This window comes from Pinus tabuliformis, chromosome 4_1, assembly GCF_031772625.1.
Source record: "Pinus tabuliformis cultivar Carrire ecotype Pingquan chromosome 4_1, CPIR1, whole genome shotgun sequence".
Classification (NCBI taxonomy): Eukaryota; Viridiplantae; Streptophyta; class Pinopsida; order Pinales; family Pinaceae; genus Pinus; species Pinus tabuliformis.
In genome coordinates this window covers 54,721,041-54,744,286 of record NC_142303.1, presented here as the reverse complement: position 1 = coordinate 54,744,286, position 23,246 = coordinate 54,721,041, and positions in this window count along the sequence as shown.

Genomic DNA, 23,246 nt, shown 5'->3' with positions numbered 1-23,246 from the left:
GATGATGACCCTCAAGGTACTGCAGCACAATTCACGTGGCGTGAATATAGGATCTGACGTCGAACACCACGCAAAGTCTTCCAGTCGAAGGTCATTAATGTATACCTATCGCCGGAAGTGAGAAACTTGCCATTGAAGCATGCAAGCTTCAAAGTACTGAGGGGGTGTTCCTAGATCAACTTCTTGGATAATGAGCTGATGTCGACAAGAAGTGATCCGTCAAAGGAGGGCCTTAATGAATCCCACATCAGTGACACGGAACGGAGCTAGTGATGATGGTGAAAACGATCTGTGAAATATGATTCAGGGTGGTGGTCATGGAAGGATGAAAGATGATGTATGGTAGTGGATGGGACCCGGTTGACACTTTCTGAATGACATCTCTTGAACATATAACGACACTAATGTGATGGATCGGTAGCATTACCCCATGTATGGATGGTATGGCGAGACCATGGTGAAGGGACCGGTGAATGATAATAACCCAACCCGATATTTACGGAGGCAAAAGTGTCATGTTCAAGAGCGACCTGCTACCATTAAGCTTTGAGGTTCTTCCCAATTTTTCCCCAGTCATTTCTGACCAGTACCTCTTTATTTTTGTCAAGCTTGAGGAGGATAACATATGCTTGACCTATAACCTGCCCTTCGGGCAAGCCCATCGCTATGTTTTTAATGAGCTTAGCGATAGGGAAACTCGTTCTCGTCTAAAGACAAGTTTGTCGCTATCTAATATTTTTAACGAGCCCAGCGACAACGACAACTCGGTCCTTTTCATTTTTAGAGAGTCTGAAAAGGGTACATAAAGTGGACTCCAGGGGTCCTTTTTCGTCATCTAATCCCTTAAGTCCGAAAAAGTATAAAACAATACAGAAGGGATGAATGTTCGATATCTTTATCGAGCCGAACTAAACAAGCGCTCGATCTTTTTGTGCAATAATCCCTCAGGTCCAAAAAGATTAAAATCTAGAGGAGGGATAGCTCTTCCGGTCCTTTTAACGAGCTGGAAGGCCAAAACTCGGCAAACTTTTCATATTTTACGAGTCAGTGAAAAGAGCTCAAAGAATACTCGTCTTTTGAGGAACGAGTGATAAACAGGGATAGCAGCAGATTCCAGGTACAGGTTGGAATTTTCCAATCACGGCAGTATTACAAGGATGGCTAAGTGAAATCACTCTTCGCAGCTGTTCCTCAAAATAGGTAAACAATCAAGTGGATGTGAATGATCGACCAAATGAAAAGTGGAGGTGACGGTGCACAAACACGACCAAGGTTTTTATGGCTGATGATTTCAAGGTTTCAAATGGTTATTTACCGGTTCATTTTTTCCAGTGAGCTTGAACTCTGGGGGAAGCTTGCTCACATGCTTAACATTTATTTTTTAACGAGCATGAACTTCCGCATTAAAACTGCTCGGATCTTGCGTTTATTTTTTAACGAGCATGAACATTGCCAAAACTGCTCGTTGTTTGCGTTTATTTTTTAACGAGCATGAACACTTGCGAAAACTGCTCGGTTTTACCAGTCATAAAGTAGTAAGGTCTCATGGAAGATTCCTATTTTTTAAAGAGCTTCATCTCCCTACGCTTTGCTCCATATCCTCTCTTTGTGCAAGCTGGGTATCGACTTATCTACGGGTTAGCGGGTTAGTCCTACCTAAAACTAAAAGTCGCCTATGCTTGCCTTCCAAGAGGTTTGCATGCCCCCAGGTGTAAGTCTAATTTCAAGGTGGCCCCAACTTCTCCGTTAAAAACCTTTGTTTTCAACAGGTGAGGCTTACCTCTTTCAGGTTACCCAAAGATTGTCCTGCTCATCTTTCAAACAGAATCTATCTTCGGCGATGTCTATCATTAGGTTATCCAAAGATGGTTACAATTTGTGGCAACAACAGCGTCTCTATCTTTGGGGGCTGCCCCTACTTATCCTTTAAAACATTTGTTTTAATGGGTGAGGCTGGCCTTTTACCCAAAGCCGGTACCTACTTGCTGCCACAAACGGATCCCCTTCTTTGGTAGAGCCTACCTATTTAGACAAAGGTGAATGACGGACTCTCCCGTCCCCCACATAACTTTGACAAAAGAATCTTATTCTAGAACAACCCCAGTCCCAATTACCCCTTCTGAGATGCCCAGTCTCTCTTTGTCTTCTTGGCCTTCTTCTCTATTGAAGATGGCTCAGAGGAAGCTCACAAAGATGAAGGAGGGGACGGGGTACGGACTAGTCATATTCTCCCGCGGAAATTCTACTTTACACCTAAGGTTTTTTCTGCCTCCATAGCAGACCAGGATGCATGCCCCCTGGGTTCCGGCCTTCTTTCCTGAATCACTCGCCCTCATCAGGAAGAAGCACCGGAGGTAGAGACCTTTCTTGATCGAAAAGACCATTGAGGATAGGTATGTGACTACTTGCGATGTGTGATCCCGGAAGTGAAAGTTGGTCTACGAGCTTGACCATTCTTCCTTCGTATGGAAAACACATTATTTGAAAGAGTGAGGAGACTATTGCTTCCATGCAATATATGTAGTCTCGTCCAAGGAGTAGGTTATAATCCAAGGGTCCTTGGACGACCATCAAATTCATCTTGACAGCCTTCCCTTTCAGTGTAATAGGCACATTAGGTAGAATCCCTAATGGTCGACTGGTTCCTCTGTCAAAACCCGAGAGACGCCTTGTCTCGGGCAAAAGCGTCGGGCAACCCAGTGCTTTCCAAGCAATAGAGGACAGGATACTCACAGACGCCCCTTCATCAATGATAGTTCCAGCCATCACCATTTTGTATATTTGGACTATAATTCTAAATGGTATATTGGCTGGTAACCGGGGTCTGCCTAGTTGGTTCCAATCAAAGGACACAACCAGGTTGCTTGGTGGTGGGACCGAATATACGGCCGGATATGATCCTGATGAAGCTCCATCCTGCGATAAAGGAGTGGGCACATTGCCCTGATGTTCATCAGAATCGGTGTTGATGAAAAGAATATGGACGGTGTCATCCTTATTCTCTTCGGTAGGGGTGTCAACTGAAGATGAATCCTCAGTGACTGTGGTATTTGAAGATGAAACTTCTGAAGGGAGAACCGGGTCAACTGCCGTTTCGACCTTTGGACTTCCGTCCGGTCCGGATTCAGTAGGTTCACTTTCAGTGACTGACACTTCAGCTGGCCCTCTGAGCAAGACAGCTGTATTTTCGACCAACGAAGGACCTGGCGCGAGTTTTTGATATCCAGGAGGAAGTAGCAACGGTGCAACCGGTTGATCTTCCAAAACTCTCTTGGCTTCGTCTAAAAAGGGACAACGGCGGAGGGTGTGATTGCCTTCACACAATTCGCAGGAGGATGTCCATCCTCTTCGTCGTCTAGTACCTTCACGTTCGTTGGTCGACGGTAAGCATTCAACCTGACTGTCAGAGGTTGACACTTCCGAACTGTGCAAGCGAGGGGACCAGTCCCTTAGTATCCGGGGAATACTGGGACAATCACTGTGGAAGTGGTTCCCTCTACATATGACACATGGCGACTTGGGCCCGGTCCGTGCTGTGTGTGGGTTTTCGTTAGATACCTTCTGCTTGCCCCCGGGCGCCTTTGGCTCCCTCTGCTTCTTTTCTTTCTTCTTCTTTTCCTTCTTCTTTTCTATGGGAGCCGCGCTTTTGGCGGCTTGACCTTTTGAAGAAGAAGGATCGGAGGAAGGCTCATAAGAAGTGGAAGGCTGGAGGGTAGTTCTAGACTGGTCTAACTGTTGACTCGACAGTTCAGGAACCGTGGTGGTCTGAACTACAGCGGTTGAGAATAGCCAAACTGGCAGGCCAATTGTCAGTCCTGGAAGCGACAATGTGGCCATGTGGGGCGCACCAACTTCTCCCCAAGAGGAGAAAGGGCTAGGGGTCCCCCCCTGTGGGATCCCTTGGTCGGTGTGTTCCATGTTCTCAACTTTAAAGATCAACGTAGGAATCAAGGGTAATTATGTTCCGTTTAAGATGAATTTTATATGACGACGCTTTAGACACAACTTGCTTTTTCACTTTTTAAGAGTCGAGAAAAAGCTAAAGATGACTCTAGTCTCCTTCGATGTATTAACGAGCCAGAAGTGACAAATGCTCGGATGGACTTTTTCAGTTATAGAGTTTGAAAAAGGCCAAAAGAAACTACTTTGGAGTTCTAGGCAAGGGTGTGCCAAACCTTTCGCGAAACCACAGAATACGTTTTACGGTACGAGTGGTCGATCTTCGTGAATGCTGTGTTCACTGCATCGCGATCAGTAGGGCGGCCGACACGGCTTCCTATGGATAAAGGCTTTGTTCCTATAGGGGTCCCCCAATATACGCGACGGTACGCGGGGGCACAAGTCCGTATTAGTGCTATCGTCCCTCAGGAGGAATCACCCACCTTCGTAGAGATCAACAGTCACTATGTTTAACGACGCCGGTTCACGTCTCTACCTAGACCTCTAATGTGTGTCGTTATATTTCAATGCGTTGTTAGATAAATTCAGTTCTTTTTAGGTTGATCTTGCTTAGCAGTTTGCCTTTATGGATCACCACGTGATGTATGAGACAACTCCTAAATGCAGTCTAAGAATGATAAGCAAGCTTTTTCAATTCTTTCAACTTATGAAAACCTTAACTACTGAAGGAAAAGAAAGACATCATCTTTTCAAACAGATCATGGAGCACACACTAATGCACTTTCCTAAATCGACATGCAAACTGTCAAAATGCGCATGCACAATGCAAGTATTTCTTTTCTTCTTTCTTAATGTTTGGTGTATGACAAAAAGAAAGCTGTTGTACGATTTCGAATTCAATTTCAAGCGAAAGCAAACAAGTATTTGTCCAATAATCAAAAGAACACCTTAAGATTCACTCGTTTCAAACACAAGAAATACTGAAATTCGAACCATATAACGAAAGCAAATGCTCAAGTAGCTATGAACATCAATAAACTAGCTCTTAGAATCACAACGACACTTTCTCACAGGTCTAGATCCAAGAGGTCACAGCAAGACTAGTTCACTTTCGCTATGGGAAACTGTGAATGAAAGCAAGAAATACAATAAGAACAATCACGGTTTCTTCATACAACTGAGGCGGAATGAAGGCAAAGAGAAGTGGTTTCAGCTGGGTATACAGGTTGACAACTGGCTGCAAAAAACAATACTGAAAACTGGGCAACAGACAGTGGAGAATCCAAATTGCACAAGGCAAAACTGGATCAGCGCAGGTGCTGCACTGTGAATCTGAGATGCAGCGCAGGTAGCCCCTTTGGGACCTGCGTTGCAGTGCAGGTAGCCTTTGTGGCAGTTGCACTGATGAGACAAGTCACGTCTCTCTCAGATTCCGGGTCACAGTTTGCTCAAAAATGAGCGGTTTTTGGCCAAATCAGAAGCTATCAAACAAGTATACACTAGAGGATGATTAAGGGAGATGAACACTATCACAAAGAGCTTAAAAGAGTCCTTGTGGATCAGCTCTTTAAATCATGAACATGCCCAGCACTGGGCTAGAGTAGCTGCCCTCTACTTTGCATTCGAAGGATTCGAATGCAGTTTGATTCGGTACTCCCTTTGTTCAAGAGATAAATAGCAAGAACGCACAAGCTACCAACAAGACACGCTCCCCAGCGGAGTCGCCAGTCTGTTGGGGGGGAAAGTATCCAACTCGGAATGACCCTAACCCACTCTAAGGGTGACAGTTCCTTAGCAACAGCTGAAAGCAAAGCTATCTAAAGTTTCTTCTTTATGACATGCAAGAGATAAAAGGAAGAGATCCACTTACCGATGTCTTGCGCAAATGGTCGATCCTATCTCCTTTGTTTGCCGCTTGCTCCCAGCTCCAAGTCTTTTCACGGGCCCAGCTACACGAGATCCTGCAAATAAGACAAGAAAAGGAGACTACAAGAAGCACGCATTCATAATCAATTCAAGGATTAGCATAAATCAAAGACGTAAGTAAGACAATACACTATTGAAACACATGCGAATAGAAGAACCTCAAATGCTTTATTAATATATGGAAGTAAGGTTCAGGCGGTGATACAACCATGAGAGGTCCAATCCAGCATCACCTTCCCGACGGAGAGAAATCTCTTCTTCACCTCCCTCAAGCAATCACCCAATACTCTCAACTGTAAACCAACAGCAATTCTCTGCACAAAATTCCGGCCTCCAGATCCCATGGGATGAGATCCTTATATAGAGTTTTGGAGTGAAGATAAGTCAGCTTGGTGTGTGACTTGTTGTGCTCTTCAACTCCAGTTGTTCTTCAGTCCTTCACTCAGAGTTTCTGCCTTCCACTTGGAGTTTTAGAAGCTCTTAACTCATCATTAGGCGAATCTTTTGATCACATGCTTTTCTGGAAGCTTCCTGGGCACTGGCACATTGAGAAAAAGATTCCTCCACATGTCCAAGTACGCCCAACGCAGGTAGCCTTTGTCCTACCTGCTATGCAACGCAGGTAGCCTTTGTTGTACCTGCTATGCAGCGCAGATGCCTAGTGGAGCAGCTGCAATGATCCAAAATTGGCCTGTTTTTGAGTGTTTTTCAGTGGAGAACTGATCTGAAGTGCTGTGGTTTGCTGACCTTGTTCCTCTAGGGGTAGGAACAACATGTTTAGGGACTTTGGATCCTTCAGATTATTGACATTTCATGCTCTATGCTGTAAGGCACAAAAATGTCTATAACAACGTGGCCCTTGCATCGAAGGAGCAGCGCAGAAGAAAGAAGGACATTTCGAAGATCAAGTGCTTCAGGTGTGGTGAGCTTGGCCACTACAGCACTCAATGTCCTCTCAGAAAGGACAAAGAGGAGAAGCAAGATCAATAGGCTATATTTGCTGAGATCGATAGGTTGTCCTGCAAACTGGAGGAAGAGTTTGCCATGATCGTTGAGATGCCTCCAGGGGTGAGGTGGGGTGATGTGGAACTGTAGCCCCAGAGAGCTACAGGATGGGCAGGATTCTTGAGGAGGTCCACCTCTTGAATCAGGACCTTTCTACGGGAGCCCATAGTCAGTAGTAGTAGGATGGACGAGTGTCAGGTGCCAGAGTAACAAATGCAATGGCTAGTAGCAGTCAGATACTAAGCAGCGCAGAGCTAGTGTTGGAAGCAATGCAGTTAGCACAGAGCAGAGTCAACAGCATCATAGAGACTTCAGTGACAGCGCAGAGGCTAGCAGCAGCTAGAACTTAGACGAAGGATGCATCATATTGAACATTGTTGGTTCAGTGTGTTGGATGATTTTCCGTTGCAGTTGTTGCAGAAGGCAGCAACAACAATTGGAGCAGAGTTGCAATGTAGATGCAATTGGAAGAAACATGCAAAGTCAGCAGCGACACAGATCCAGCGTTTGCGCACTAGTTGGTGGGAAGTGATGTCAGACATCAGCAGCACAATGCGAGATGTTACAAAGTCAGGGTGATGCTTCAGCAAGTTGCATTACTAGAGCACATTCCTCGCTAAGAGGGAGTGTTGATTTCTGGTAGCATCGAATGTGCTCTAAGCCTCAAAATTTGCAGGGAGGCTAGGATGCATGTATTCCAGAATACCCAGAAATCGTTTTGGGAAATTCCACCTAGATACAGTTTTATTAAAATAATTAATTATTTTTAAAATAATTAAAGGGGTATTAATTAAACTAGGGGTGAAACTTCTAGAAGAAGATGACGATCAAGTCAAAATGATCTGAGCCATTGATTAGAATCTAATATGGGTCATTGATTGATCAACGAGAGGATTATAAGAAGAGGCTTGATGGGCATTTGGAAAATACATCGAGTGAGAGATCAGAGATCGATTCTCTCAAGAGAGCAGCGTAGTAGTTACCAGGCAGGTCATCGAAGAGATTTCTTGTAGTGAGGGGCAGAGATAGTTTTCCGGTTGGAGAGTTTCCTAATCTGGGGATACATTGTAGGGGAGGCAAAGAGAGATCCACAAGAGGCAGCACAGAGCCACGCTAGGCAGCGTAGAGCCACGCTGAGGCAGCGCAAAGCCTAAATGGAGATACGAAATTCGCTGGAGAGTCGAGTTCTAGAGCCAGAAGTCGGGATGTGAGATTGGAAGGGAAGAGAGTCGAAGTTCTAGAGGCAAATCGACCAGCAAGAAGGGCGACACAGATCCTAGTAGTTGTGATGTTGGATTGTGTAGGTTGACGCAGCGGTAGAGCAGAGGCAGTGCAGGCCTTGCCATTCAGTGGTTGGATCAATGTCGGATCTCCAGTAATAGTGTGAGTCTCACAAATTTCTCTGCCAATCAGATTATCTGTATCGGATAGCCAGTAAGGGATCCAAAGATTGTATTCAGAAACCACTGCGTAATAATAAAACCCTCAGTTGTTGCACAGGTTTTCCCAAATTGGGTTTTCCCGAGGACATTTGTCCAAAAATAATGGTTTATTTGTGTTTGTTTATTTATCTCCTGCGCAGTATTTAGTTTCCACACTATTTATTTTGTGTAGGCTGTAGCGTATATATTTCGATATTTTTTGTAGAAAACTGTAAGTAATTTGTTTAAAGTAATTTAACAAATAGGAGAAATATCATCAGTTTGTTGCAGTAGGAATCGGGCCACCAATTTTTCACAGATTCTTCATAATAACGCATGAACCAACTCTTTGGTCCGGTCATCCTAAACTATGTCATCGCTCATTGCAGTTTCATCATGATCTTTTGACCTTACAAAGCCTGAAAGCATGACCACAAAGACTTTTTCATTTACTTTATCTTCTTCCTTTTGCTTTCTTCTCCAAACCTGCTTGTACCTAATGTTAGAGTTGTCTTTTATGGAAGATTCCATCTTGTACCTACAATCGTGAGCTATATGCCCATAGTTATGGAATTTGTAACATTCAATCTTGGGCCTAAATAATGGAGCAAATGACATACTTTTTGCTAGCAAAGTCATCTTGAAACTTGTCTTATGATTTTGCAATCTTGCTTCTAGGGTTTTGATAACGTCTTTCATAATCACACTTGTCATACATTCTGCAATCCCTAGCCATATGCCCATAGTTAGAACATGAAAAAGAATAACAATTAGATGTGCTAAGGTACCTAGATGAGATATTCCTTCTTGAAGGAGGTAGAATCCTATGTTGATCCTTGTCCTTGATTGCTTCAACATTACTTCTTGGAGCCGCAACATTTTTAACCTTCTTCTATCCTTCATTTCGATTTGGCTTTTGAGGGATCCTGCTATTAGTCTTCTCATCAATTTTTCTCTATGGGGACTTGGAGCTTGTTCCTTTGTCACATGGAACTTTACCTGCTTCTTTTTCCTTCACCTAAAGCTGAGCTATGTCTTGATCTTTCTCATTAATGATATGAACCTTCTTTTCAATATCCTGTAAATGTTCTTTTTGCCATTATTTGAGCCTGTTGATTTCGGTATAAGGTGCATCAAGTTCGTTTTGCTTTTGACCGATTTTTGCCTCATTCTTTTGAACAGATTCTTCTAATTTTCTTTTTTCTTCCTACACTTGGAGTTGTAAGAGAGCAACTTTTTTGAGTGCGTGATTTACCTTCTCTATGTTCAAATCTATCAAGGCACCAGTTAGAACTTTTTCCAAGTCTAATTCAACTTCTTCTCCTTCATCACCTTCGACTTGAGATTTTGCTTGATTTGGATCACCATCATCCTGATCTACATGGTTCTTTGAGTAGAGATTATGGATCCTCTTCCAAAGAATTGTTGTTGAGCACTGATCAACTTTGGATTTTATAGGGTTTGCCAAAGCACTAAGAATAACATTCATGGCTTTCGTAGTGTACCTTCTAGATTCATTGGTAGATGTGTCTCTAGACATAATAGAGTGCCATACATCACATCCCTAAGCTTTCAAATAAACTTCCATTTTGGATTCCCATATTTCATATTTGGCTTCATTGAACTCGAACTAGATAACCAAGATGATTATCTACACTATTGAAGTCTTCCTTTGATTCTTTTGAATGTTTTGCAGCTTGCCTTTTTTACATTCCCATCTCTGCACTCTGAGATCTATCTTCCAGTTGTTCAATTGCAACTAAAGGAACCTTCTCTGATACCAATGGTTGGAAATATTGAGAGGGGGGTGAATCGATATTTTTCTTCAATTAGTATATTTTTAACATCAATGAGCATTAAGTATCATTAGCATTAGACCAAACATGAATCAACATATCACATGAACAGTAAAAAACACCATTCAACAATACATGACAATGAAGACAATAGACACGAGATTTTTAGGTGGAAACCCTTCTGCGAGAAAAACCATTGAACGCTTCTTAATATTTGTCTTCAATAATTTTACATCAATATTTTTAGCTCCAACCTCCAACTGAAGGATGCTCCAATGCCCTGGCTCACCAGCTCCAACTGGAAGGATGCTCCAAAGCCCTAGTTTACAGGCTCCAACCTGGAGGATGCTTCAACACCTTGTTTACCAACTGCAACTGGGAGGACACTCCAACACCCTGTGGAAGCTCCAACCTACCATAGCACCACTTTGCCGCCCTGAAGTGTTCTCAAGCTCGAACCTAAAGGAAACTCCACTCTCTTTCCTTGCATCACCATCCCACCCTATTCAGCAATCTACCACTTGCCCTGAAGGCTCCAACTTTCAACTCACAACAGCGGACCATGTTTCACAATTTTCAAACTAGATCCACCTATGCCTAATAGATAATATCAAACATACTCTTCTGAATTTTGTCGATTTGGAAAACTAGCACTAAGTCATTAGCAAGAACAAGAACACATGCAAAACTATATCTAGTCAAACCTCATTTGTTTATGCTCAATATGTATATCAATAGAAAATCCTCATCAATCTGTCATCAAACCTATAACTGCTAATATAACCTTGTTAAGCAAATATGTTAAAAGATATTGATAACCTTGAAACTTGCTCAACAATTTTTGTCAAAAGCTAGCTCAACAATAACTTTTCTCAATCAACACATCAAAAACATTCAGCGATATAATCCTAGTTCAAAGAGCCAATTATATGCACTACTAACTCTTGCACTTATTAGTTTCCCTCAATATGTTTTCTCTTCTTGGTCAACAATCCTCCTAATAGTCAAATCAACACATCCAATCAAACTCAATGGCACACATCAAAACTGTTGAAATTTCTAAGTCTCGCCTGTTAGAAATTCTTCTTGCACTATCTGGTTTATTTCACCTACTTGTTTATTTCTTAACAAGTTATTTAACCATATAAATATTGAAATAAAAAAAAATACAGTCTCAACCATCTACATATCATCAACTGAAAATAACAGACAAACACACAAGCTACAATCGTCCCTAGAAAAACCCAATGTGGGAAAATCGGTGCAACAGTTCTGAGGGTTTTATTATTAATCAGTTTTCTTGAGTACAACTAGGGTGCCAAACTGGCTCACCCAACAGAGAAATCAATCTGGCAGTAATACCTCTCTTCAGAATCAGATATTCAGCAAGTCTGCTCCACGAAAATCTCTTTGACTCTTCTCTGAAGCTCTACATCAGCCCTCCTGGCCTCTGTGTCACTCAGAAGCCCCCTACGTCAACCTTTTGCTGCTCCACGTTGGCTCTCTAGCCTTCTGCGTCACCCACGTAGACCCTGCTAGCCTTTGCGCTAGTCCTTCAGCACTATCTCTGCCTCTCTATTATGCACTCACTGCCCCTCGCTGCAACTCTGATCACTAGTCCGATTTCTCTCAGCAAACCCCGCTCTAGAAAATCGAACTGACTGATCAATCTTGGTGTATCTCCAACTGTCCCTCAAGCCTCCTCTTATACTTTTTTTGTTAAGTCTTCAACAACCGAGATTAAATCTATAATCAACGGCTAAGATTAGATTTGGCTTGATCCATGTCATTTAGAACCTTCTCACCTAGTTTTATATTAATATCCATTAATATTTTTATTTTCCTAAGTTTAGACTTAGGAACCCATTAAAAATATTAAGTATTTTAATATCTCTCTAACTGGGTAGAATTTCCCCAAAATATTTCTAGGTCTTGGAGATCTCATGCACTTTAGCCTCTACACCAATTTTCATGGCTAGAGCACATCCAATGCTACCCCAAATCAACACTCCCTCTTAGCAAGGATTGTGCTCTAGTAATGCTCCACCACTGAACATTACCCTGATCATCCGACACCGGTACCTATGTTGATGCTTGGCCTGCTACCCAACATCCTCTGCACTATTGCCTCCTGTACTGGTGCCCATGGCTCTGCCACTGCCACTGCTACATCTCTACTGCAGCTCCCTCTACATCTATGTTGTTGATGGTGCTTCCTCCCCAACATTGCATCTGCACTACAGTTCTCTCTCATCATGTTGCATCGTGTTGTCCATAGCACTACCATTGTTAAGCGTTGCACTGCAACTCAGTTACTGAGAAGTAAGTAATTGATCTACCCAATTACTGACATCCTTGTCAACCTGGAACCCTCCCGATGCTGAAGCTACCTCTACTGTTGTCTAATGCTTTCTCTATTGCCTCTGCACTCTCCAAACACCTATGTGCTTCTCGCACAGATGCAACCTCCTTTGTGCCTTTCTACACTGTTGCAACCACCTCTGTGCCTCTCGCACTGTTGCAACCCCCACTGCGTTGCTACAAATCTCTGCACTCTAGCACTGCACTGTCGCTCCATCTGCATCTTGTTCCACTTGACATCCGTCATCCTGCTAATGTTATTCGGGGCTCCCGTCGCCGGATATGATCTAAGCGTTTGGATACCTCAAGGATCCTGCCCCTCATCTTCTGTAGTCCTCCTAACTACAGCTCAATGTCACCCCACCTCTTCTCTAGAGGTGCATGAGCACTCATGGCACAATCGTCATCCGTCTCAACTTATTTCTCCGCCTTAGCCAGAGCTGCCTTGGAGTCAGAAGCCTCTCCCTTATTCTTATTCTTGGGACACTAGGTTGCATAATGACCCAACTCCCCACAATGGAAACACTTTATCTTGGAGAAGCCCTTCTTCTTTCTCATCCCCTGTTGTCCCGCAGATGCCAAAGCTGCATCCTCCTCCTCCTCTTTCTTGATTCGACCTCCTTTGCTACTACTTCCCGCCTTGGTGACCCGTCTAATCTCTTCTTAGCAAAGAGTTTCCCACATCTCTTCCCATCCTAGAAGATCAACTCTACCCAAAATTCTTTGGACAAATGTCTCCCAATCCTCGAAGACTATATTCAGGGCGATCCTCACTAGGAACTCCTGATCCGGTGCGGCCCCTATGGAAGTAAGTTGGTCCCAAATCTCCTGCAACTTGCTGAGGTATAGATCTATCTGCTCCCCCTTCTGCATCTGATACGACCGCAACTGATTCTCCAGTAGCATCTTCCTCTGCACAGAAGTGCCTTTCTACAATGTCGTCAAGTTCTAGAGCCAGAAGTCAGGGTGCGAGGCCAGAAGGGCAGAGAGCCGAAGTTCTAGAGGCAAATCGACCAGCAAGAAGGATGAAATAGATCCTAGTAGCTGTGACATTGGACTACGTAGGCTGACACAGAGGTAGCGCAAAAGCAATGTAGGCCTTGCCATTTAGTGGTTGGATCAGTGTCGGATCTCCATTGATAGTGTGAGGTATTTTTCACTAATTTCTCTGCCAGTCAGATTCTCTATATCGGATAGCCAGTAAGGCATCCAAAGATTGTATTCAGAAACTATTGCATAATAATTAAACCCTCAATTGTTGCATCGGTTTTCCCAAGTTGGGTTTTTTCGGGGACATTTGTCCAAAAATAACAGTGTATTTGTGTGTGTTTATTTCTCTCCTGTGCAGTATTTAGTTTCTACACTATTTATTTTGTGTAGGCTACAGTGTATATATTTCGATATTTGTTGTAGAAAATTGCAAGTAATTTGTTTAAAGTAATTAAACAAATAGGAGAAATATCATCAGTTTGTTGCAGTAGGAATCGGGTCACTGATTTTTCACAGATTCTTCATAATAACGCATGAACCAACTCTTTGGTCTGATCATCCTGAACTATGTCATCACTCATTGCAGATTCATCGTGATCTTTTGACCTTACAAAGCATGAAAGCAAGACCACAAAGACTTTTTCATTTGCTTTATCTTCTTCCTTTTCCTTTCTTCTCCAAACCTTCTTGTACCTAATGTTAGAGTTGTCTTTCATGGAAGATTCCATCTTGTACCTACAATCACGAGCTATATGCCCATAGTTATGGCATTTGTAACATTCAATGTTGGGCCTGAATAATGGAGCAAATGACATACTTTTCTCTAGCAAAGTCATCTTGAAACTCGTCTTGCGATCTTGCAAACTTGCTTCTAGGGTTTTGATAACGTCTTTCATAATCACACTTGTCATACATTCTGCAATCCCTAGCCATATGTCCATAGTTAGAACATGAAAAAGAATAACAGTTAGATGTGCTAAGGTACCTAAATGACATATTCATTCTTGAAGGAGGTACAGTCCTATGTTGATCCTTGTTCTTGATTGCTTCAACACTACTTCTTGGAGCTGCAACATTCTTAACCTTCTTCTATCCTTCATTTCGATTTGGCTTTTGAGGGATCCTACTATCAGTCTTCTCATCAACTTTGCTCTATGGGAACTTGGAGCTTGTTCCTTTGTCACATGGAGCTTTACCTACTTCTTTTTCCTTCACCTACAACTGAACTATGTCTTGATCTTTCTCATTAATGATATGAACCTTCTTTTCAATATCCTACAAATGTTCTTTTTGCCATTCCTTAAGCCTGTTGATTTCAGTATAAGGTGCATCAAGTTCCTTTTGCTTTTGACTGATTTTTGCCTCATGCTTTTGAAAAGATTCTTCTAATTTTCTTTTTGCTTCCTACACTTGGAGTTGTAAGAGAGCGACTTTTTTGAGTGCGTGATTTACCTTCTCTATGTTCTTCAAATATATCAAGGCACCAGTTAGAACTTTTTCCATGTCCAATTCAACTTCTTCTTCTTCTTCACCTTCGACTTGAGATTTTGCTTGATTTGGATCATCATCATCCTGATCTACATGGTTCTTTGAATAGAGATTATGGAGCCTCTTCCAAAGAATTTTGGTTGTTGAGCACTGACCAACTTTAGATTTTATAAGGTTTGGCAAAGCACTAAGAATAATATTCATGGCTTTCGTAGTGTACCTTCTAGATTCATCGGTAGATGTGTCTCCAGACATAATAGAGCACCATACATCATATCCTTAAGCTTTCAAATAAACTTCCATTTTGGAATTCCCATATTTCATATTTGGCTTCATCGAACTCAAGAACTAGATAACCAAGATGATTATCTGCAATATTGAAGTCTTCCTTTGATTCTTTTGAATGTTTTGCAACTTGCATTTTTTACGTTCCCATCTCTCCACTCTGAGATCTGTCTTCCAGTTGTTCAATTGCAACTAAAGGAACCTGCTCTAATACCAATTGTTGGAAATACTGAGAGGGGGGTGAATCAATATTTTTCTTCAATTAGTATATTTTTAACATCAATGAGCATTAAGTATCATTAGCATTAGACCAAACATGAATCAACATCACATCACATGAACAGTAAAAAACAACATTCAACAATACATGACAATGAAGACAATAGACACGATATTTTTAGGTGGAAACCCTTCTGCGAAAAAAACCATTGAACGCTTCTTAATATTTGTCTTCAATAATTTTACATCAATATTTTCAGCTCTAGCCTCTAACTGAAGGATGCTCCAACACCTTGGCTCACCAACTCCAACTGGAAGGATGCTCCAAAGCCCTAGTTTACAGGCTCCAACCTGGAGAATGCTTCAACACCTTGTTTACCAACTGCAACTAGGAGGACACTCCAACACCTTGTGGAAGCTCCAATCTACCATAGCACCACTTTTCCGCCCTGAAGTGTTCTCAGGCTCCAACCTAAAGGAAACTCCACTCTCTTGCCTTGCATCACCCTGCCACCCCATTCAGCAATCTACCACTTGCCCTGAAGGCTCCAACTTTCAGCTCACAATAGTGGATCACGTTTCACAATTTTAAAACTGGATCCACCTATGCTCAATAGATAATATAAAAAATACTCTGTTGAATTTTGTCGATTTGGAAAACTAGCACTAAGTCATCAGCGAGAACAAAAACACCTGCAAAACAATATCTGGTCAAACCTCATTTGTTTCTGCTCAATATGTATATCAATAGCAAATCCTCATCAATTTGTCATCAAACATATAACTGCTAATATAACCTTGTTAGGCAAATATGTTAAAAGATATTGATAACCCTGGAACTTGCTCAACATTTTTTGTCAAAAGCTAGCTCAACAATAACTTTGCTCAATCAACACATCAAAAACATTCAACCATATAATCCTAGTTGAAAGAGCCGATTAGATGCACTACTAATACTTGCACTTATTAGTTGTCCTCAATATGTGTTCTCTTCTTGGTCAATCAATCCTCCTAATAGTCAAATCAACACATCCAATCAAGCTCAATGGCACACATGAAATTTCTAAGTCTAACCCATTAGAAATTCTTCCTGCACTATTTGGTTTATTTCACCTACTTTTTATTTCTTAACAAGTTATTTAACCATATAAACACAGAAAATAACAGACAAACACACAAGGGAGACTGTTATTTTTGGACAATCAGCCCCGGAAAACCCAATGCGGGAAAACCGATGCAGCAGTTCTGAGGGTTTTATTATTAAGCATCTTTCTTGAGTACAACTAGGTGCCAAACTGCCTCACCCAATAGAGAAATCAATCTGGAAATAATACCTCTCTTTGGAAGCAGATATTCAACAAGTCTGCACCACGAAAATCTCTGTGATGCTTCTCTAAAGCTCTGTGTCAGCCCTCCTGGCCTTTGCGTCACTCAGAAGCCCCCTGTGTCAACCTTCTGATGCTCTACGATGGCTCTCTGGCCTTCTACATCACTGACGCAAGCCCTGCTAGCCTCTGTGTAGTCACTTTGGCTCTCTGCATGGCTCATGCTAGCTCTGCGTAGCCTCTTCTGTCTCTGTGTTGGTCCTTCGGCACTATCTTTGCCTCTCTGTTATGCATTCACTACCCCTCGCTGCAACTCTGATCACTTGTTCGATTTCTCTCAACAATCCTCGCTCCAGAAAATCAAACTGACTGATCAAGCTTGGTGTATCTCCAACTGACCCTCAAGCCTCCTCTTACTTTTTTTGTTGAGTCTTCAACAGCTGAGATTAAATATATAATCAACAGCTAAGGTTAGATTTGGCTTGATCCATGTCATTTAGAACCTTCTCACCCAGTTTTATATTAATACCCATTAATATTTTTATTTTCCTAATTTTAGACTTAGGAACCCATTAAAAATATTAATTATTTTAATATCTCTCTAACCGGGTGGAATTTCCCCAAACCATTTCTGGGCCTTGGAGATCTCATGTGCTTTAGCCTCTATGCCAATTTCATGGCTAGAACACATCCGATGTTACCCCAAATCAACAAAAACCCTAATAAAAGCCTCTGCTGGAGAATCACAATTTGCATTTCCTCTGTCACATACAATTTCCTGCAACTCTTCTTTGTTCCAACAAATGATAACCAATCTACAAAAGCACTATTTCTCACAATGAAACCTTAGCACTGCTTAAGTTACGTCAATCAAACCCTAGTTCTATAATCCTCTGCTAAAGAAAAATCAAACATCTGGCCATAAATAAGCAACTTGTATGCATTGCAAACCTTGGCACATATTTTAGCTGATGACATTGTGAAACCCTAGCACTATTCAATGCATAGCACATTAAGATGTGACATAAACTTCACTGTCAATCTTAAAATAATACATGCTTGTTGCCACAATCCCAATGCATCTCTGACTATCAACACTATAAAACTATTTATGCAGTGCACTTCTTCAACTCAGGCTAGGATTGATATACCTTGCACTTAACCTTTTGCACAACGTTTACACACGCCTTCATGTACTGGACAAAACTTGTATCCTCTTTCATTCAAATCTCAGAATATCAATTCATTGGACATTAATCTGACTCCATGCACATTCACCCTATACGTTGGTATATCTCTATAATATTGCTCCCTCTCTCCACAGATTCTCCAACGATAAGTTTTTTGTGCATGATACTTTCACGTAATGTTGACACAACATTTTTGGTTTGCAAATATACAATTACTTGCTTCAAACTTTAACACACATTGTTTGTCTATTACAGATGTGATCCAATGTATAAGATGTTGCTCCTTATTCTTCCATGTGTATTTTTTGTTACTTACTTCTCCATGTAAGAACTGTCGTTTAGTAGATATGGCAAGACAAACCACATATTCGATTGATCAAGTTAAAAGTGAATTCACATAATTAGCTAATATCATAAACTCCTTAACTTTGATCATATTAGATCAATTGCAAAGGAGACAAGTGAATCTTGGAATATCACCAAGTAGATCCAATATATATATAGCTCATTAAAGGTGCAAATAAGACTAATTCAAGGGTCTTAATATCAATGTGTTGTTGATTAATCAAGGGAGGCCACATATATTAGTTCTTATTTATGCACAGAAGCATCTTCAAAAGTTTGCAATTAAACATCAAATGAATGCCAAAGAGGCCCAAAGTATATCACTGAGACAATATGCATTCACAACAAGAGTCATAACGAAATTATCCACATTGTCTCAAACACAGATGTATCACGATACCTATGTTTCGAATTGTAATAAAGGATTGTGCCTAAACCTTCACAATAGTAGAACATGACATAATATTCATCTTCACGGGACCAAATACCAAAGGAGCCAATGAATAACCATTACCAAAACAAGGAGAATTTAACAAGCACCCACTATATTTTCAGGCCACCACTTCTGATCTGTGTTGCTACTTTTGGTCATAGAGTCACAAAGAAAAGTGTGTTCTTCTTAAATCATTTACCAAATCTGCCTTAGAGACACAAGTGTGATCTTCAGAAGAGAGGGCCAAATAAAAGACACAAAATCTCCCTTGTTCCATTCCAAGGCCAAAATTTCCTTGAATTCTTAGACAAACCTATTAACCCCAACGAATATCCATAACCCACAAAAATAAAGATTAAAAAAGATCTCTTCCTCTTCCAAACTTTCGACCTTCAACATAACATAAGCTTGACTTACCAAGGCCGGAAAGCACATATAAGATTAGTCGTTAAATTTTCTTGCCTTTGAGAGGAAAATGCTAATTTTCCACTATTTTATGCTTATTACAATCACTTAATTCGACTCTTATTCAATTAGCAATCACTTTTCAATAAAATTCAATCTTTCAATGACCAATAGCAATTGTAGATAGAACAATAAATCCAATGCACAATAGAAGAAATCCAAGAGCAATAACAAGAGACACAAGATTTGGTCATAGAACAATTCTTCTTCTATTAGATTGTCATCAAATGTTTAGCAAAGAGATACAATGTTCTAATTCATCAACAAAAAGTCAAAAGGTCAACAAATTTGACTATTCAAGAAACCAATCAACCAATATCCAAAAGATGAGCCTCAAATTTAAATCTTGTCAACAAGTCAAATCTGCAATTCTGGTCAAAGTCAACAACAGTCAAAGATGCCCTAACCAATCAATCTTCATCTGACAAATCAGCTCCAAAAAATTCAGGCCTAGCACCAGAAAACTCAAACTCTTTTGTTGGTCAAATTCAAGTCAAAACAATCCCAAAAGGTACCTCCAAAACTTGTCAAAGTCAAAGTCAACTCTGCAATCAAGTAGCAGCTTTAGATCTGCAGTCAACCAAGGTCAAAGTGCCCAGAAAACTTCGCTCTCCTTGCCAAAGAATTCAACCTCCAAAACAAATGCAAAATCCCAAGTCAAACTAATCCCAAACTCCCAAAAGTCAATGTTGGTCAAAGATGTAAGAACAGAAAGTCAACACAAGCTCTCTCTCATCCTCGCATGTGTGAACTCGGCCCTGTAATTCAGAGATGTACGAACCAATAGAAGAGAAGAAGATGTGTTGATGTGATGTCCAAATGAGGTTGTCTTGATGTGTATTTATATGCTTCTTTGGATACCTAATTAAGACTTTACGTCGACCTGAACTTTTGTGCACATGTGGGTTTTCTATTAAAAATAATATTTTTCCTTGGCCAAATTAAATTCTTCCAAGGGCAAAGAGGGTCTTCTCTGGATGAGGAAGGTTGTCTAATGGAGGGAATTTGTCTCTGGGCCATCAAATTAATAGAAACAACATGTCTTTATACAGTGTTTGAGAAACATCTATTAGGGTCAATCGAGGTGCGTTCTAGAGAGCCGACATAAAATTTTGGAGGGATTCATTTATATTCAAATTTAAGTTGAAATTTAATTTTTCATCCCCTCATAGTAGTAGTAAATGTTCATTAAATTTCTCCAACTTTTGAGCAATATAATAATAAATTTTCAAAAAGATTAACTTTAACCCTTTTTAACAATTATTTAACCTTTTTAATGAATATGTTGCCACATCATCAATTGTTGGGGTTTTTTACCATACGGTGGGTGCACCAACTAAAATTGGACATATCTCTCAAACCATAAGGAGTCACATGGTGTGCTATATATCGTTATAAACGTGATGACGAGGATAATCCAATAAAGGTGGTCAAGCAAGCAAATAAGCTAACCTTCATCCTCAAAATCCTCAATAGGTACCGGGCTTCTAGGGCTTTCTAGGCTTACTTGTACTTGGAGCTTCCAATTGATGCAAACTAAACAAATATTAAAAGCGTTCAAGAATCGACGTTGGCATCAATGACAACACCATTCAACAATTTCCACATATTGTTCCAAATAGTTTGGGTGCTCGTGATATTAACTCGATTAGTTTGTCACACTTGTTTATACTTGTGGATGTGCCCTAAAGGGCTAGGAATCATGCTCCAAGTTTATAATGATTTGGCATTTGTTTCCTTGCACTAACTAATTGATGGCGAAATTCATTATGTGCCACTATAATTGGTAAATCAAATTCAATATTAAGGTTGAAAGTTCACTAGAAAACAAAACCGAGAAACTGTAAACAGAATTGAAATCTCAATTAGAAAAAAATGATGAAAATTCCTAAAAAAACTCGTGAATTTTTAACAAATGTGAGTTCTCTACTATTGCATGCAAATTGCCATGATCCTTCACCTACTTTCTCCTTGGCTTCTCCTAACCATGGTTCACCTATCATGTCAAATTTACGCACAAAATGTAGACACAAATAAACATGAATAACTTAACAAGAGAGAATAATTGCTTGACTATTCAGTGATGAAATATCTCAATATAAAGTAGGAAAATGTACGTTATGTGACTTTCAAATACCTAATCATCTGACAAGTAATAGTTAAGTCAATTTATTAAACTCTAATTCATTATTACAATGTTATTATATGTCTAAAGTACACAGATTATTACCATTATGTCTAACATCGACTTCTACTCCTTTTTTCTGTTTGTTTAAAAAATTGATGTTATAATAATTAAGAGAAATACAACGGCAACATAGCACCTGATTCTATAAGATGACTAGAACTAGTGCTAATTAGGAATGCCTACAATCTCATATATAGGATTGGCATGTTTGAAATAACATTTCACATACATCAAGCATGTTCCTAAATGCATATTTTCCAATCAACCCCAAGTTCAAACAAGTCTGAGTTTCACGTACTCAATAATAACACTTAGACTTAGACCATGTAATACTACTGTGCTTGGAATTTTGACGCACTAACCTAAATACATTTTTGTGGAAGAAATGGATCTCCATATCGATCCCCCTCTCTCCCCCTCACACACGCTCTTTCCAAATGCATATGAAAAGTATCGAGATAGAAAAGAAGACACCCTTATATATTATAGCACAAAAAACAAATGTTGTGAGCAAGAATTCAATTACTACAAGTTTAACTGCTTTGCTAAGATGCCAGATGGCAAAACACAATAAACTAGCTCAATTTGGCCTTAATTTTGGGCCTCAAATACCATGTTTATCTGGCATTTGGCCAGTATATTGAAAGTATCGAGACAGAAATGAAGACACCCTTATATATTATAGCAGAAGACCAATTTTGAGAGCAAGAATTCAATCACTACCAGTTTAACTGTTTTACCAAGATGCCAGATGGCAAAATACAATAAACGAGCTAATTTTGGGCCTCAATTGCCATGTTTATCTGGCATTTAGCCTAAGTTACTAGGAAACAGATTTGGATTCAGATACAGATCCACCAGATTTTTGAAAAGCTAGAATCCGGATACGGTGGAGAAATGCCACATATACAAAATAGACTAATTGTTCTCCACCACATATACAAAATAGACTAATTGTTTTTTTGTTAAGTTTAAGAAACATATTCAAAGCTAAAAATAAAAACCATTCATGAATGACACGCTTAAAACTGAAACCATTAGTTAATTTATAAATCTGAAGATTGAAATCATGATGCACCATGCTTTATGCAAAAAGGATAACTGTTAATACAAAATTGAGTGTCTAATCAATGATCACTCTATTGATATGAGGATGTACAGTAGGTTTATCTACATGTCAAAAAATGGCTCTATATGTTTGTCACTTGAATATTTCAACTCTACATCTTGATCAACCTGTTATCTTCCTTGACATTTGCCTTAAAATCTAGAAATTCCGATATAGTTACAGTGGTAAATGAATATTGTGCTTTGTTTGAGAACAGCTGTAGTCTATATATCATAACGTTCTAAGAGGATTCTTCACTGAGAGTTGAATGGGATTGATTTAATTAAATTTTTAATGACACAAGCATCCTTTGTACACTATACATTATAATTTATTATCTGTGTATTGTCTTAAAACTTTCTTGTTAGCATTATCAAAAATTGAAAATTAAAATTTCGGTGTGTTAGACCTTTCCTAGTAACATTATCAAGTGCTATACAGCTTATAGGTAACTAATAACTTGTACAACTATACAGCCTACAGATTGCTAATAAGTGATCAAGCTAAAATTCTAAATAGAATATTTGCTTTTTAGGGTTTCAAATCGTTGGCAACTATCCTTAAAAAGATAAAAAAATAAACCAAAATCTCTAATGTTATTCACTTGGGATCCGAAAAAATAAACCAAAATCTCTAATGTTATTTGCTTGGGATCCGACGTGTGAGAGCTAGTTGGAATAGGATTTGTTTCAATAGCATGGGATTCTTTCTGGGTTTGAAGGATATGTTTATGTGGCGGATCCTATGTGGATCTGGGTGGATCCATATCATATTTGTATCCGAAACGCAGATCCGCAAATT